The sequence below is a fragment of the Anastrepha ludens genome, chromosome 5 (genome assembly GCF_028408465.1).
Source record: "Anastrepha ludens isolate Willacy chromosome 5, idAnaLude1.1, whole genome shotgun sequence".
NCBI lineage: Eukaryota > Metazoa > Arthropoda > Insecta > Diptera > Tephritidae > Anastrepha > Anastrepha ludens.
The window spans coordinates 110,867,528-110,886,116 of NC_071501.1; positions in this window are offsets into that span (position 1 = coordinate 110,867,528).

Genomic DNA, 18,589 nt, shown 5'->3' on the forward strand with positions numbered 1-18,589 from the left:
TGGCCAAACGCTCTATTCGGACCTGTACTGCCAACAACTGGACCGCTTGAATGCAGCACTCATGCAGAAGAGGCCATTTTTGATCAACAGAGGCCGAATTGTCTTCCATCAGGGCAACGCCAGGCCACACACATCTTTGGTGGCGCGCCAGAAGCTCCGGGAGCTCGGATGGGAGGTTTTTTTGCATCCACCGTATAGTCCGGATCTCGCACCAAGTGATTACCACCTATTTCTGTCCATGGCGAACGAGCTTGGTAGTCGGAAGTTGTCCTCAAGAGAGTCCTGTGAAAATTGGCTCTCCGACTTTTTTGACAATAGGGAAGCGAGCTTCCATAAGAGGGGCATTATGAAGTTAAAATCTCGTTGGGAACTCGTCATTGAACAAAACGGCGCATATTTGACTTAAATCGCATTATTATAACCAATTTTATGAACAATTGAAAATTCAATAAAAATGCCGCAAGACTTTTTTGCCAACCTTTATATATATATTTTTTTTGCTTAAGAAATATCAAAAAAGCATCGAAAAATATGATTTTGTTTTTTAAGCATAACCATTTCGGCCTAAGGATACAAAAGGATTGGGGAGTAACTACCATTCAGTGTTTAGGCATTTTGGCTCTTCCTTCTTTGCTATGCCTGCTGATATAGCAGACCATGACATTAAAAATCTGATGAACTTAATCAGCAGCATAAAGCGGTTAACGCAACCGGAACACAGTCATGCTTCTAACCAATCCAACTCTGCCTTCTAACCACCCATCCTATCTCTCTCCGCCCTCTCCTTTCGTCCTATCGGTTTTCCTCCACCGTACTTCCTTCGCAATGATATCACAAAGGATGCATTTGATTTTCTCGTTCAAGTGTGCCCACTCCTTGGTCAAAAATTGTAACCTAACCTAAGTGCACAGGTTCGAAACCTCAGGCACGAAACACCAAATAATAGAATAGCAGTCGCTCCTCGGCAGACAATGTGAAACCTCCAAGTGTTTTCTATCATGAAAATATTCCATCTCCCGTTCGGTGCGATACAAAACTGTACGCCCTTCCATTAGTGGAAAAACATTGTAAATATTTTTTGGTGAATTTGATGATTTATTAAAAGTAAATAGCCTAATGCTGCTTCATATAGTCATTAACTCGTGTGAGCCCAAATAACTTGTCGAACAAATTCAATTCACTCAATTCACTAAAGATGCCCGGTTAAGTGACCTGCTTCGCATGAAATAGTAGAAATATCCTGAGAGTACTGGGGGTCATGACAGGACAGAACGTCTATGGTGAGCACTGGGCTACCATTGGAATCATTCACATATACCTCTCCTGAGCATTTTCTCTGTAGCGATCCGGCATTTTCTATAAATGAATAAATAAGCCTTTAAACGCAAGCCAAAAAATGTGAGAAAGAGCTCGGTCAAGCACCCAACAAAGCATGTAAGCACCAATTTTTATTATCATTATAAAGAATTTTATGTCCGCCACAGTATCTCCCTGATGTAAGTAATTTTAAATTACAATTAAACCTACACAATTTTTATAGTTCACACTAATTCTTCAATTAATTGCGAAAGCTAGTTGCCAATTAATTTTTTATTTTTAACTTTTCAATAAAGCATTCGAAGATGGCGCACGTTTACTTGTACGCTTAAGAAATTACGGCACGAACTAAGATAAAACACAGCTTAAACGCTGCTTAAAAGGATTAAAAACATATCACCCTTTACTTAATTCGACAACAACCAAACGCTTGCACTGGCCGGTTACCTGACTCCGGTGAATACAAATTGAATTACTTAAACTTATGCCATTAAGCCGTTTATAGCCAACGTTCGACCAGCGGGCCACACGACCGGTTAAATTAGCATTAAATTTTGAATACTCCAACTACTTGGTGTCTTCATTTACATTTTACTGTATTTTTAAGTAGCAAAAGAGTGCTGGGCCAACACTTTAAAAGCAAAATATTTAAGTATGCAAATACTTGAGTGTATACATAGACACATACACACACACACACAGCGCAGCCAATCAATTTGTGATATGCATGAGTTGTAAGTGGGAAGCACTTGAGCACATTTTACATACAATAAAATTTTAAAATCAACTTTGATATACAAATTTACCTACAATTCTACATCTCGTGTATGTGTAGCTGGCAACGCCAAAAGTTTATAAACCGCAATTTTGTGTACCAATTAAAAGTGACTTAACCAAGTGCTTATGTTCGGGGTGAATTGAATTATTCTTCGTATGTTGTTGGTGTTGCTTTTGGTTTTGCCATAAGAGCAGCTTGCTTGTTATTGTACTCACTCCAACTTCTACAGTTATTGATAAGTAGTATTTAATTTTAAATTCGCGCATAGGAATTAAAAGTTGATTGCCGACACTGAACGGTGGTGGCGACGCCTTAATGTGGGGCCTTAATTAAATTAAGCGGCGCGCGCGTGTTTTAAGGTTACTCTGTTTGGCCAAACTACTTGGCTTGCCGTACTGACTGCCTGTCTGTCTACTTATACATTTTTCCTGTTTCGCCTCCAATGCCACGAATTAATTACTTAATCAGCAAACTCAGTAGTGGATAGAAGATAGAGTTACAAGGCAATTGGCATGTGGTTGGTGTGTGGGTGCGCGAGCCCACGCAAACTTACTAGTACTGGCACTACTATCCTCATTAAATAGACAAGTTACTCAGTGCAAGTATGCACGTACATACACACACATACGCATTAGCATGTGAAAGTGCTTGGGTACTTGCGTTGCGTCGTAAATTCAATTACTTTTGCTCAAGCGAAGTGATGAATTATGAGCGTCAAACGCTTGATTTCATTTCATTTAATTTACCGGCATTTTCATTTTGAGTGATACGAAATTTGTCGCTATGCTGGTAAATTGCAAATTTACGTACCTTCACTGAACTATTTGTACTTTGTCATATTGAAGATGTTTCAGATGTTTAATTAGATAAAGTTGACATAGCGTCACATGCACTCATAAATTTCAAATATACCTACAGGGTGTGTACGGTAGTTGAGTACAACTTGAGAGCAAAACTAATTAGCTCTAATTTTCAAAAAATAATAAAAATAAAAAAAGTGCTTGTAGCGTAGTACACATAACAGAAGTGAAACTTTCAAGGCAGACAAAGAAAGAAGGAGAGACCCGAGAGAGAATGAGAGAGAGAGAGAAAGAATATATATCTAAATAATTTCACAACATTTGTAGAGAATACAAATAGACAAAATTTATAAAAAACGGAGAATGGTCGACCGGTGTAGGTAAACGCCGGACGCAAACCGTGGCAACGACGCGCACTACTCCGAGCGTTTATCACCCGCACAAATTCCAGGACCGCAGCAACGGCACAAATTACCGCATGGCAATACCAATAAATCCGACGCCAGAATGGATAGCACTTTATAGTACGCACAAGCACTAGCCAGGAAACGGAAATAAGGGCCAAAAAGTAGGCACCAAAAAAAACACCAAAAAAATTGGGACCAAAAATGCCCCAAACATTAGGCACCAAGGAAATATAACGCCAAAAAGTAAGCACCAAAAATATCTTTCCTACATGTTTGCACCAATAAACAAGCGCCACAAAGTAGGCAGTGTTATTTCTCACTAGAAATTAGCAACCACAAGGAAACACTCAGGAAAAATAGCCTAAAGTGTATCTAAGATACATATATGGTATAGCTCTCCCTCTCCTTGTCCTTTACGTTAAATCTTTTTTCTCTCTCGCGGAACGAAAATGCCCAAAACTTTGCATGGAATTGCATTGAAAATTTACTCTCCATTCTCGCTCGTCCATCGACGCCTAAGAAGTTTCACTTCAAAAAAATTAAACTTCACACATTTTTTACATAACATTCACTTGTTATATACCTATCTATAAAATCATGCAATAAAGGCTAATAGTATAACTTTTTTTATATTAATCGCAAAAATATTTTTAAAAATGGATTTTAAAGCTGAAGACTAGTACTTTGCGATGCCGTTGTGGAAAATTAAAAAACAACTTTACCTTGCTCAAAAAAAAATCAAAAAAATGGCCAAAATCTGCATTTTTTGACTATTTAACCTCAAATTGCCAAAAATCCTGACGTGCTGGAGCATTTTCAAGGTCATCTTCGTTTTCAGCATAAAAAAGCCTTCAAGAAACACCCATAGCGGTTTTAGAAACTGTACCTCGCAGAACTGTGAAATATATCCGATACATTTTGGTACATAAACTTTATTTTTACTTAATTGTAAAATGTGAAAAATTGATGGGTGATGCAACTTTTTAATAATTTTTTTCGTAATCAGGACACCAAATTACAAAGTAATTAGTTAAAATTATCGAAACAGTTTTTTGGTTGTTGGCCTGAGTTATTGGTTCCACGCTCAACTGCGCGGGATTACGGTCTGGGTAGTTAGACGGAATGGCTCTGGTGTCTCCTGTCATCAAACAAACAGTCAGCGCACTCGTGTATCAGCACCCACGTCACTGTTGACAGTTATGATTTCGAGGTACTAAAAGACTTCGCTTATTTAGGAACCAGCATTAGCAGCGATAACAATGTCAGCCTGGAAATCCAACGTAGAATCCATCTCGCCAAGAAGTGCTACTTTGGACTAAATAGGCAATTGAGTCGCAAAGTCCCTTCTCGGCGAACAAAACTAGCACTCTGTCATCATGACCGTCCTAACGTAGGGAGCAGAAGTGTGGACGATGACAATATCTGATTATCTGATGAGGCGTCAATTGGAGTGTTTGAGAGAAAGATGCTGCGCAAGATTTTTGGACCTTTGCACGTTGGCGACGGCGAATATTGCAGGCGATGGAACAATGAGTTGCATGAGCTTTACGGCGGCTTAGGCATAGTGATAAAGATCCAGCGGCTACGTTGGCTATGTCATCTCGTCGGAATGGATACAAACGCTCCAGCTTTGAAAGTATTCGATGCGGTACCAGCTGGTGGTAGCAGAGGAAGAGGAAGGCCTCCTATGCGTTGGAAAGATCAGGTGGAGAGGGACTTGGCTTCACTTGGTGTGTCCAACTGGCGCCGGTTAGCAAGAGAAAGAAGCGACTGACGCGCTTTGTTAAACTCGGCCAAAATCGCGTAAGTGGTTATCGCGCCAATCAAAAAGAAAAAAACTAACTAACGGCCACAAACTCGGTGTTATGTGATCATGAAAATTTTCAGCTATCCAATCTCGTGTCGCCTTCGCCCATTCGCTTTAGGCTGTTTAATTTTTTTAGAAGGCGTTTTGATCGAGCAACTCGCATTTATCGCGTTTGCACCGACAAACTTAGGATTTATACCGGAGATCGTCATGGACAACTGGAGAGATAAGACCCTCAGAAACATTAAGCTCACTCACGAGAGCCCTCATTCATTTTGAAGGGCCCTCGTCAATGGTCGCGTGTACATACTTGTTGAATGAATTGTGCAGATCGTGTTTTTGCGTCTTGCAACAGATTCTGCTTCACCGCCTAATGCTTCCAATTCACGGCGAACCACATAAATGAAGAACGGGCGCGCCTAAGAAAGTTAGAGATTTAGCGACGATAACTGCACTTATCCGAAAACGAGCAAAAAGTAAAAAATGGGTTTGAGAATTTATAGCCATATATATGCATGTCCTCAAATACCCTATGCACCCTGTATGTGCGCACATGCACAGTTAAGAAGTAGTTCAGCAGTCTTGTGAATGTAAGGACCACAATACCCTAAATTTTGAAGGGTTAATGGTTTTGCTGTAGTAAACGAATGACATTATTTTGTGCTTAATTCTAGTAAATTTCGCCAGCTCTACGCTCAGATGTATGTTGAGAGCTGCGGTGTTTTTCGTATAATTTACTATCACCCAGCAAAGAAAATGGTGTTTTGCCAAATAAGGCATGAATAAGTACTTACAGAGTAACTGAATAACGTCAATATTTTTAGAAAATTGTGCAATTCTTGTTTTTTTTTGTATTCCTCACAAAATAATTAAATGAAACCACCTTTCCTAGAAACCTTCACTTAGTCCGCACGGCACACACTCGACTCACATTTTATCAAGGAAAGAGCGGACGGGGGTGCAACATTTGAAGACAGGGCTTGGTAAGTATGTTCAGGGATGGCTGGAAGTATTGGCGAATCAGTATTTCGCATGGAGCTCCCCATCAGGCGCAATTTCATACCACCGGACTACTTCAGTGTATTTCACGCAGAGCTAGCCGCACTCAACGAAGCAGCTGATTGGGCGTAAATATCTACTCCGAAATTCTAGCGACGATTATAGCGCTAGCCTCGATGGGGGTGTGCTCAAAACTACGTGGGAAATGCCTAACATAACTTTCAATCGCTTTCGAGTTCTCTGATATTAAGTTCATCATAGTACCTGGTCACAGTGTCTTTGCATGAAACTGCAGAGCGGATGAGCTAGCTAGACAGGGACCTGTGTGGTAACTTCCACGCGAAATGATTGGATTGATATCTTCTTGACTACGCGTGGTCGGCTTTTGGAAAACCCAAGCTTCACGTTAACTCAGCGAGTAATAATTATGTACACAAACTTGAAAAATTGCTAGCTCCCTCTGGCTCCTTCAGCTACTTCAAGTGGATTAACAAAACCTCAGCTCGCGAATTTAGGTTGTACCATTGCAGGATATACAGGACATTGTCCGCGACATGCTATGACACTCGGCATTGCTTCGAGTACTTTTTAAGTCAGTTGAATCAAGAAGGGCATCAACCATTTATTAATGTTTAACTATTTTTCTACTTTATTTTATGTTCGTTATTTTTGTATTAATACGAAAATTGGGGTGAAATGGTTTTTATTCGACAATGAATTATACTTGTTTACAAAAATTATCTAATAAAAAGAATCATCATTTTCGAATTGTTGCTGTTCTATTGTTTTGTCTCGCTGGTTGGTTGGTTAAAGTGGTGATTCATCCAGAACCCAACTAGCGCTTCCGCACCATTTTGTTGTCACATCCTCGCTACCTACTTGCTGAACGGTCATTTAAAGCAAGCTGTTTAAGAACCTTATCAAGTTGTCGAGACTCTCGAACACTGGTTTGCCCAGCGTAGGCGTTCTCTCCTACCATAGGGCAGCGCATTCACAGAAGAAATGGAAAAGTGTTTCCTTTTTCTCATACCCATATGACTACCGTGAGTCAAAAAAATTGTTGGGACAAAAAAAATCATCAAAATGTACTTTTGCCATTTTTTTGATGACCCATTTTAGACACCAGCTTCAGACTCAGTATGAAAAAATATTGGAGAAATACTCTCGCCAACTGCTCTTCCGACTTCAAACATTTGAAATTTCGCGATCGCTCCTAATTGCACCTTTATTTTTATTGGCAAACATTTGTGGTACTTTTGGAACAGTAGCTGAAACCAAATATAATTTTCTAAGTTCACGAATTTGATTATAAATTTTTCATTACTGGGTTACAGTAACCAAATTTTATTTCCTCACATTTACATATACTTGCAAATGTGTGTGTGTGCTTATGCTACACATTCGAAGATTCTTCCCAAAGAACGACTTGCAACACATGTAATTACATAACATACGAAATACCACAACCACCTGTGCAACGCGCACAATTCCCCTTTTTCTTTTTGTGGTAGGGGTATAGCCATAAGAAAAAGGATATCGCAACACTTGTGGATACTTTCGCATTTGAATTCGTGGTCGTAAAGCCGAGAGTGATGAGAATTATAAACGCATTTTTCAACTTTAAAACTTCCTCAACCCTTGCGGTGAGATAAGTTGCTCAAAAGATACATTTGAGACATAAATTAAATAACGAAAAGGTTAGACACCGACAGATTTTATGTTAATGACGGTAAATGCTAAGAAACAGTTTACATGAAAAAATAAAAAAATAAATTAGAATGTGCAGAAAGTGTGAAGGCAAGAGCTGCAGAAAGCACCAAAAAAGTGACGCAAGAGTTTGGCGTAGGCGAATACTGTCAGCTGCTTTGATGGATGTGGGCATGAACATTTTGTATTGTTGTGTATTTCTAAACAAATATATTTTCTTTAGGAATTCTTTTCTGTTTTCGTTTTTTGCATTTCTCATAATTCCATTTCTCGCTCCTAAGTGTATGGTAGAATAAATTTTGGCCAACCAATGTGGGACATAATGATTTTCTAAACATATTTTGCCTTGTAATGCCAGCTGTTGCCGACATTCCAATATATTCAGTTTCCTTTGGCATATTTCAAAGCATACCTTTTGCGGCAATTGTGGCTAAGCGCTGTGTTGGCGGTGGCGGAATGCGGCTTTTAAGGTAATTCAATAAATTTTATTGTTATTATTATTTGCGTATGAAATTTTCAATTCTAAACGCGAGAGCCAACGAAACATGTGTTAGAGTTGTTGTTGTTGCAATAGCTTAAACATTCCCCATAAATGTTTGGGGAATGCCGCTGGAGTGACAGTGCCGAATACAAATCCGGGTCATTCCGATAGCGGAGAAGCGACTGGCATGGGGACGTTAGCTAATTTGTTTTTACTCAATTGCGTATATATTCCAGAGCAGTACAAGTATATAGTACCAGTGTTTGATGACAGAGGGCGTTCCTGAGGGAATTTGGTGTTAGCATCATGTGCTGCCATCTATCAAACGACTCAAAACGTGCTTCGTGATTTTCGCTAAGATGGAAAAAGAGCAGTATCGTTCGGAAAAAATGCGAGGAGATAAAAGCAAAATTGGATGCTGTCTGTGGGGACGCTTTGCCATCTACAACCACGTAGAGATATTGGTTCGACAACGAAAGTGCCCGAAGTAACAGAGGCCACAGATGTGTCGACCGGAACGGCAATTAATATTTTACATGATAAGTTGGCGATGAAAAAATTGTCGGCCCGGTGAGTGCCACGATTGCTCACAAGTAACAAGAAGCGGCTGCGGCTGTTAACTTCGAATTAGGGTGTGGAGCAATTTAAGTGAGTTCCAAAAGAATTTTTGGGTCGAGTTGTCACAGTTGATGAAGCCTGGATTCGTCATTACACACCAGAAACTAAGCAACAATCAAAACAATGGGGTTTTCCCAGTAAATTTGCTCCAAAGAAGGCGAAGGCAGTCCCATCCGCCGAAAAGGTCATGGCGACGATCTTTTGGGATGCGAACGGCGTCATCCCCATGGATTTTTTAGAAAAATGAAGAACGATCACTGGGCAATACTACAGTGAGTTATTGAACCGCTTTCACAAAAAAAGAAGGTGCTGTTTCACCAGGACGACACACCAACACATTCATCCGGAGTTTTCGCCACCAAACTGCATCAGTTGCCTTATGAATTGCTGCCGCACTTCTCATATTCACCCGAACTGCTTCCTTTTTCTTGTTTCCTAACATGAGAAAATGGCTCGCGAGAAAAAAAATTAGTTTAAACGAGGAAGTCATCGCCGAGACAGAGGCGCATTTTGCAAAGTTCGACAAAACCTATTTTTTAGAAGGGTTAAAAAATAGCCGGAGCATTAGGAGAAGTGTATCTCTAAAAGCTCCCCTCTTGCTGAGAAATAAATAAAAAAATGGTGGTGTCTTGATTACTAACACGGGTACTTATTGAGCCTCCCTCGTATGCGCGCCAATGTATGCAACTAGTATGCGATTCCGATCGCAGAAGTTCAACAACTTCAATCGCAAATTAAACGGAAATAAGTAGTGAAATCAAATGATAAGATATGAAATATAAAAAATATAAATTAATTTTTAAATTTTAAATCAACGCAAATGAATAACTAAGAAACAATCGTCTTTTTTCCTGATCATCCATGAATTTTTCGATTCAATTTATATGTTTTACTAAGCATTGTAGTTTTTTAACCATTATCCATTTATATTTTTCAAAAAAAAAACGAAAAAAATTTTTTTTTCCACGAACACATAATTTTATTTCAACATTCGGATTTCACATTAAATTCTTAAATTTCGTAAGAAATTATTCACGGTTCCAAAATCCACTCCAAAAAAACTCACAAAAAATGTTTACACTTTGCACTTACGTCTTCTCCTTATGGCATCCAAATCAGAAAGAAATATTGACACATTGTAACTCACACTGTCAATTTGACAGTTTAGTTCCGCCCCAAGCGTTAAAAAAGTAAACGACATTATGGCTGGTTCAAAAGAACGCTGTGCGCGTTGCCGGTGTTCCGAATTACTACCAAACTTTACGAAACCCATTTTCAATATTTACTTAACAATGTGTGTAAGTTTGGTTTAATTCGGTGCAAAGACACGGCGGCTCCACGTTTTGGCATATATTTCGAGACCCTAGACATCAATAGATATGAAAATTATCCCGTATTAAAGCACTTATCAACAGCTTTCATTTGATATCCATATTGTAAATACACATCCGAAGGTTACCCGGGTCCACGTTTTGACTTATATCTCGAGCCCTATCCACCAATAGGCATCCAAACTATACGTAAACTATCTTCAATATCTACTTAACAATGTGTGTAAGTTTGGTTTAATTCGGTGCAAAGACACGGCCGGTTAGCGAACACACACAAAAAGTTGACTTTATTTTATATATAAGATTAAAAAAAATATAAATAAATAAATAAAATTTATATTTTCATATTTATATATATATTTTACAGGCTTACGTTAGTGAGTAGTAATTCCACAATAAACTGCCAATAGGTGGCAATTACCTAAAAAAAGGAAATAATAATTGGTGTCTTCACTTTTTTTGGGTGTAAGCCGAGCTCTATTATTTTTGGTGTGAGCTTTGATGTTGTCCCACAAACGGAGGGGCCTCCAGATCCATAAGTAAAAACACTATCAACTGGTTGTCAAAAAATGCCCACATCTGAGATCACCTGATTCCAAAACGCTCTTTTATAATACATTTTTGCATAAAAAGTGATTAAATTTCGAAGAAAATCGTATCAAAAAGTATAAAAAATTACGTAAAAATTCAGATATTTCTTAATGAAAAGCATTTTTATAGCTAAGAAATATTTTAAAAATATTAAAATATTTATTTTTATAAGAAAAAACTTTTTCTATTGTTTGATGTTCATGCACGGAGATTCGAACCTACGTACTCCCGAATGGTAGAATTGCGCCTATGAACTAAACTCTCAGAATCGACCTCCTGTACCGATAAAGGACGCACCGACTCAATTAGGGCTTTAATTTAATCATCATCAACTTGGACAGATCAATCAGAAAGTTGGACATTTTTTAAGTGAAAACATTAGCTTCTCGTTAAGCCATCAACAGCACAAACTTTTCTTTGACAACTTCACTTTTCTTAGGAAAGTAAAATAGCAATCAGCCGCAAATAAAATTACACTCAATTTTCTTCCAAATAATTGCGCATTCTACAACTATCAAGTGTCAAAAGAGGAAATTTATAAAACTTTCTCAAGTACTGCAAATCAAACTTAACACAAACTCTATGTTTTGTGCAAACTGAAATTCCTTGCTTGATAACTTAATATGTAGTATAAATAAAGGTGTTGGTATAACATTTAATAGAATCTATGCAGAATAAACATAAACCCAAAGATCGCTTTAGTCATTTTACAAATATCTTCACATCTTCAGCCTTAAATCCAAATGAAATGTAATCGCCCGAAAAAGGCAATCATTTATTACTAAAAACTTTCTTGTTGCTTCAGGCGCTTCCATGAACATAAGTCATATATGTATGTATGTGTGTGTACATATGTAGAAACAACAACTGCCGCTAGCAACTTGTGGTTGAATGCTTTTTATTATTTTCATGTAAATATTTGCAAAAGAATTCCAAATGAAAGCAAATCTCGCAAACAAGTCAAAAGTCGAATATTTGTATCCAAGTTCAAAGCACACAGATACTCGTCCAAATGTATGGCTGAAGAATTTCAAATGGCAAAACAAATAAACAAACCTAATCTGAAAGTATAAGGTTTATATTTCATTTTGCATTTTGTTGGAAAAGTTACATTGGTATTTGTAAATATTTGCAAATATGAGTTCAAATTATGATTGAGGCATGAAATGTCATGGCTTCGCGTCGGCATGCAGGCATATTTCTAAGGCACTGTCAGATGACTGAGACTGAATTTAGTGCAGAAAATATTTATTTCTAAAGCATGTATCTTACTAACATTTCTGTTATACAATGAAGCATTTGAAATATTTAACCATTAATAAAGTTGAGAATTTCTTTAAATTTTGATACCAAAACTGCTCAAAAAACTATTATGTAGCAAAGGTGTAAATTTCTAAATTTTTTATATTTTGCGTAATCAAATTACATATTACGTGGCGACGGTATAATTTATTTATTTTTTCGTTGCCATATTAAGTTCTCTGTAAAGGATAACTTGTGTAGCCTTTAAGACTCCATCTTGGAAAATATCTTAATTAAAAGGTAGATTAGCTTAAGTGATTAGCTTAAGTTATACTGGCTGCTGGCCGACACCACGCAGAGACCATTGTCGTCCAGAGCTATACCAGATTAGAGTAATTTGTTTTTTTTTTTTAGCGAAAATATATACCACTCAAGATCCGCGACTATGTAGATTCTAGTCTTTCAAAACTGAGAATACCCAGGTAGCATAGTCCAGTTTTGTCTAGTTAATTAAAAGTTATTTTGCCACACTTTTTACTGATTCTAGTTAGTTGAAAAAAACTTACACTTACACACTATATTTTTTCTGATAGGGGAGAAAAAATAAAAATACACGTGTATCGGCGATTTTCATGTACACGTCAGAATTTTTTTTTTATGTATAAAATATAGAGCTCGTAGTCCACCTGTGTGTAAAACTTTTCCGTGATCCAATCGCGCTGAATTTCTGCAGGCAGACTCGTGGAAATGTTTTTATTATGTAAAATTAAAAAAAAAAAAATTTATCAATTCTCAGATTTTATTGAATTTTTTTTTTTCTAAAAAAAAAAATTTTTTTCTAAATTTTCGGCATAACTTGAACAACTTATTAACCTTAAATTTATTGTTTCATACAACACACTCTGCGCCGTTTGTGTGTTTGATACAGTTCCGGAAGTTCCGATCATTTGACAGTTGCGCTAGTAGGAAACGTATACTTTGACAATTGTTTTAAGTTCTGTTGCGCGAAAACGTCTTTTTGTATATTTCTTCTTACGAAAAATGCAGTGCCCGACTCGAAATAACTTTTGTTACGTTTGTGGCTTATTCGCACCAAGTAAAAATTTTAAAAATATTACGAAAACAGTGGTTAATTCGTTTCAGAAAATATTCAAGATAGCTTATATTCCTTACTTGTGGTATACTCCGGAAGTCGTGTGCGACTATTGCTATAGAAATTTATGCAAGTTTACTGATGGAAGGTCAACAATAAAGTACTCTGTACCAACAATTTAGCTACCACGTACGGAGCACTGCTGTGAACTGTGCTACTTTTGCGTAACTTTTACTCAAACTAAAGGGTACCAATACTTGCGCCGCAACAAAATTCGCTACGCTAATGTAGAATCGGTTATTCCAGCGGTTCTGTACTCACCAGAGGAACGTATAGCGGCCTCAATGGAGATTTTTGATGATGTTCCCGAATTAAGGGATGGAGAACCAAGAGTAGCACCAACAATGCTATCAACATTTCTTGCATCGAATGCGAGATGCGGGGAACAAGAAGTATCGGAATTTGTACCAACACCCAGTGAACTTGGGACTGCAGTGCCGCATTTAGTAACGCAAGCCGACTTCAATGACCTTGTACGAGAAGGAAATTTGTCAAAGAGAACAGCCGAACTCTTTGCATCACGCTTTAAGCAGTGGAATATAGTGGCGACTGATTATAAAATAACAGCCGCTCGTGATCGACGTAGCAGTATTCCATATGACGAATTTTTTAAATTGCACGAAGATCGGAAAAAACACCTGGCTTATTGTTGTGATATTGATTCGATGTTTGAAAAAATTGGTTACCCTCATATTTCAGAGGAGTGGCGACTTTTCATCGATGCATCGGTCAACAGCCTTAAAGTAGTGCTGCTTCATATCGGTAACAAACATCCAGCTGTCCCGATCGCATATGCCACCAACCTCAAAGAAACATACGAAGGCATGGAATTAATATTACAGCTGATAAACTACCAAGAGCATAATTGGAAAATATGCTGCGATCTAAAAGTGGTCGGATTACTCATGGGTGTTAAGCGTGGATTTCCAACCCACCAGTGCTTTTTGTGTACATGGGAAGGTCGCAAAAGAGATCAGCATTACACTGAATTTAAGTGGAAGCCGCGAACATGCTACAAAGTAGGCGTAGAAAGTATAGAAAATCTACCATTAGTGCAGCCATCTCAACTCATTTTGCCATCACTACACATTAAGCTCGGTATCGTATCAAATTTTGTTAAAAAACTGGATCGTGAGGGCGAGGTGATTGCAAGTTTGCGCATTATTTTTCCGAAACTGAGCGGCGCAAAGATTCATGCAGGTATTTTTTTTTACGAAGGCTTTTAGTAACTTTATTTTTTTAATGATGTGTATAATCTAAGGTGTTTTCAATGGTCCGCAGATAAAACAAATAGTTACAAGTTATGAATTTTCATCAAAATTGAATGCTATCGAACAACGTGCATGGAAAAGCACAGTTGCCGTTATTGAGCAGTTTCTTGGCAACAAACGAGCTGACAATTATAAAAATATTGTTGCAGAAATGATTTCGGCATATGGCGAAATAGGCATATTAATGTCGCTAAAGATCCATTTCCTTCACAATCATTTAGATTGTTTCCCTGTGGATTTAGGAGCTTGTAGCGATGAACATTTCGAAAGGTTCCATCAGGACATTGCGGCTATTGAAATCGCTTTAAAGGACAAGACATTACGCATATGCTTGGCGCACACTGTTGGTCTATTTGTCGCGATACTGACACAAATGCTTACAAACGCAAAAATAAAAGGCCTAAGTTTCTTTAAAAGTATTAAAGTTTGTAATGTAACAATTTTTAATTTTAATATAATATAATAAAATTAATAAAAAAAATTCGGGTTTTATATCTCTATTGTAATGCGGAGTGAAATACCTTTCTTTTGATACCCACATCGGCATATCTCATGCAATTTTTTTTTTAATTTCGAACAGGTGGCAAAACAGTGAAACATTGCCATTGGCAACACCTAAGTGAAAAGTCTAGAAATGTGATACACTATCTGTGTGCCCAGTTTCATTCAAATCCGTTAACCTAATCCTGAGATCGTGTGGCTATAGAGATATGCATACAAGAATTGCTCGTTTAAAGTTATAAAATATTTACAAAAAAAAAAATTGTGACGTGTACATGAAAATCTCCGATACACGTGAATTTTTAAAGAAAAGATTGGCACAATCGGTTATCGATGACCTCAAAGGGATGAACATACAAAACTGACGGCCATTGACAGTGACAGAAATCCAGGACTGTCATGCTAAGAAAGGCGAGAAATTTAAACAAAGTACTGTGTGACTAATTACTCAACAAACGATGCCCCGTTCATGCAGATCGGAACACTACGAAAAAGCTTTCCAATACCTGTACTTGTCAAATCATACATATCTAGTGGGATACGCAGGCGAGATAGCGACGGTCATTCCTGCCCGGGACACTAAGCCTTGAAGGATATGACTTGAGAACCATAGCCTGGAACTCGCCAAAAGTAAGACCTAAGTCATACTAATGACACGAGGTCACATGCCACTCGCGGTCAGCACACAAATAGGTGATTTAGTGGACCAAAATCTAAAATTAGTGTAGGTGGATGCTTTGACGTACTAAGTTTATGGAAAAAGTAGGGGTAAGAACACCCAGAAATTATGTAGACCTGTGTATTTGGACTGTTTTGGTTTTATTTACAATTTCTGGGTACTTTTGGAATAGAATTTATATTTTTGTAGGTTTTGAAAATTTTTGTTGAAATTTCTGTTTTATTTCTTCTTTTTACTCAGTTTTTTATTGCTTTTTTGTTCGTCAAACACCATTTATAAAACATATGTAAAAATCCACACCCTATTTATTACCTGCATGCATACAAATAGGCACTTAACTAAGCAAGTGTTAAACATATGGGAGTTAAAAATGCTTGCAGCAAATTACTTGAAGCATATTTAAGCACTTTACAATTCTACTTCACACTCACTTCAGTGAACGCAAAAAGTAATATTTTTTATCATCTGAGTAATATATGTAATAAATAGATATGTAAGTACTTTTATATGTATGTCATGCGCTAGTGTGACTAAGCCATATATTTTCAGAAGATTTATAACACGAAGCACTGCTTGATTGTTATGCCGCCTGTACAGGTGAAGCGCATAAAATTTCATATAAAAATTCCATAAAAAGCAGTAACACCTCCACATACATACAGAAAGAAATTCACACCTACAATTATAAAAAAATTCAAAATAATTGCATTTGGTCATTCAATAAAACTTATCATTCGATTGTGCAATTGTCAGTGAATAATTGAGATTTCATGCGAGATTCGCAGGTGAGTGTGTGAAAAAAGGCTGGAATTTCAAAAGTAATATAATATGTAAATTAATAATAAATTAAATATCTGCGAATAATTGGGAGTTTATGAGTGATTTGCAAATGTAACCATAAAATAAAAGTCGATATTGATATTGATATTCAATGAAGAAAAGACCAAAAAAACAGTTTCAGGGTTGATGGTTTATTAAATTGTTAATGCAATGAGTGAAAGGAGAGATCTGTGAATAAATTCGATACCTTTGAATATCGATTACAATAACGAAAAGAATTATTGGCCGATAAAGTAAAAGACTGCAAAAAGCTGAAAAACATTCAATACGGGGAGTAGTGCGGAAAATCGAAAGAAATTCGAAACCTTAAAGCAATCGAAATTTTGAAAATCTCATAACTCCGAAAACATTTCTAACGCCGAAAAAAATTCGATGTAAGTAAAAAGCTGAAAAATTGGAAAAAGAGAATTGTTCGATAAAACGAAAAAATTTCTAAACAGTAGATTATCGTAAAAAGCTTTAAAAATTTGAAAAATATGCATCGTGCGATAATACGAAAAAAGTTGGAAAACTTAGAATATCGAAATTCAGCAAATTTCAAAAGGCTGAAAATATTTTTGACGGAAAAATGTCGCTAAAAGCTGAAAAATATTCGAAAAATAATAAAAATTTCGAAACCTTAGAAAGTCAAAATTTTGGAATCCTCACATCACCAAAAACATTTTGAAATTTCGATAAAAGTAAAAGGCTGAAAAATATTCGAAAAATAATAAAAGTTTCGAAACCATAGATAATCGAAATTTTGAAAACCTCACAACACCAAACACATTTTTGACGCCGAAAAATGTTCGATGAAACTAAAACGCGAAAAAAGTTCGAAACCTTAGAATATTGAAATTTGGCAAATTTCATAAAGCTGAAAATATTTTTGATTGAAAAAATTTCGTTAAATGTAAAAGACTGTAAAAAGCTGAAAAACGTTTAATACGGGGAATAGTGCGATAAGTCGAAAGAAACTCGACACTTTAAAGAAATCGATATTTTACGAACCTCATAACGCCGAAAATATGTTTGACGGAAAAAAATCGATAAAAGTAAAAAGCTGAAAAACATTCGAAGAATCGAAAAAATTTCAAAACCTTAGAATATCAAAATTTTGAAAACCTCATAATGCCAAAAAAATTTTGACTGAAAAAATATCGATAAAAGTAGAAGGTTGAAAAAAATTGTAGAACATTGAAACATTTAAATAAAAAATCAATATATTTGATATATTTTTTTGTATTTCGTAGATTTTATTTTTATCAAAGAGTGTACAAACTAAATCAGTTATTTATTCAGTTTTAGTTTTGAACCGATAAAGCAATTTTTTTTAAACGCAACCATTCACAGTATTTTTTTTTTGTTTTTGCATTTAAGACTCTTTTTTTAAGGTGGTGGCCCCTGTCACAGTTCAAAAACGTATATATATATATATATATATATCTATATAAGGTCTATAGAAAATTATATATATTTTCGTCACTGTTGAGTTGATAAATTTTGTATCCAATAGAGACATTCACTTTTTCTTGAAATGAAATTACATTCAAAACAAACAAATTTTATCGAACAAAGTGGCACCTATCGGATCTAAATCGGGTAATCCTAACCTGTAAAGGGTAATTTCGTTGTTCAAGCAAAACAAAAAGCGCTCGAAACTTTTTGCTCTACCTTACATATTAGGACAGTTAATAAATGCCGCTGTAAAGGGTGATCAGATTAGGGGTACTTTTTTCAATAGGGTTTCTTTGACACATCACGCGTGACTACTGTCAAATTAAATACATTTTTTTTTTCAGTATTCATTGAAAAAACTTACGCCTCAGCAACGTTTACAAATAGGACAATTTTAACGAAAATCGACGCTCTTGAAATCATCGCGCGCTCAGGCCAACTTATGGTGTTCAGCTATGAGGCCCATTTTTAGCTTAAGGGGGTGGTAGGGTTTAGCGCTAAAAAAAAAACACTTTTTTTGTGAATTTTTTACAGAAATATGGCTTAAGATACTTTAATAAAATCAGTTACATGTTATTGTACATCTTTTCAATAAGTTTTTAAAAAATATTAATAATAAAATATTGACAA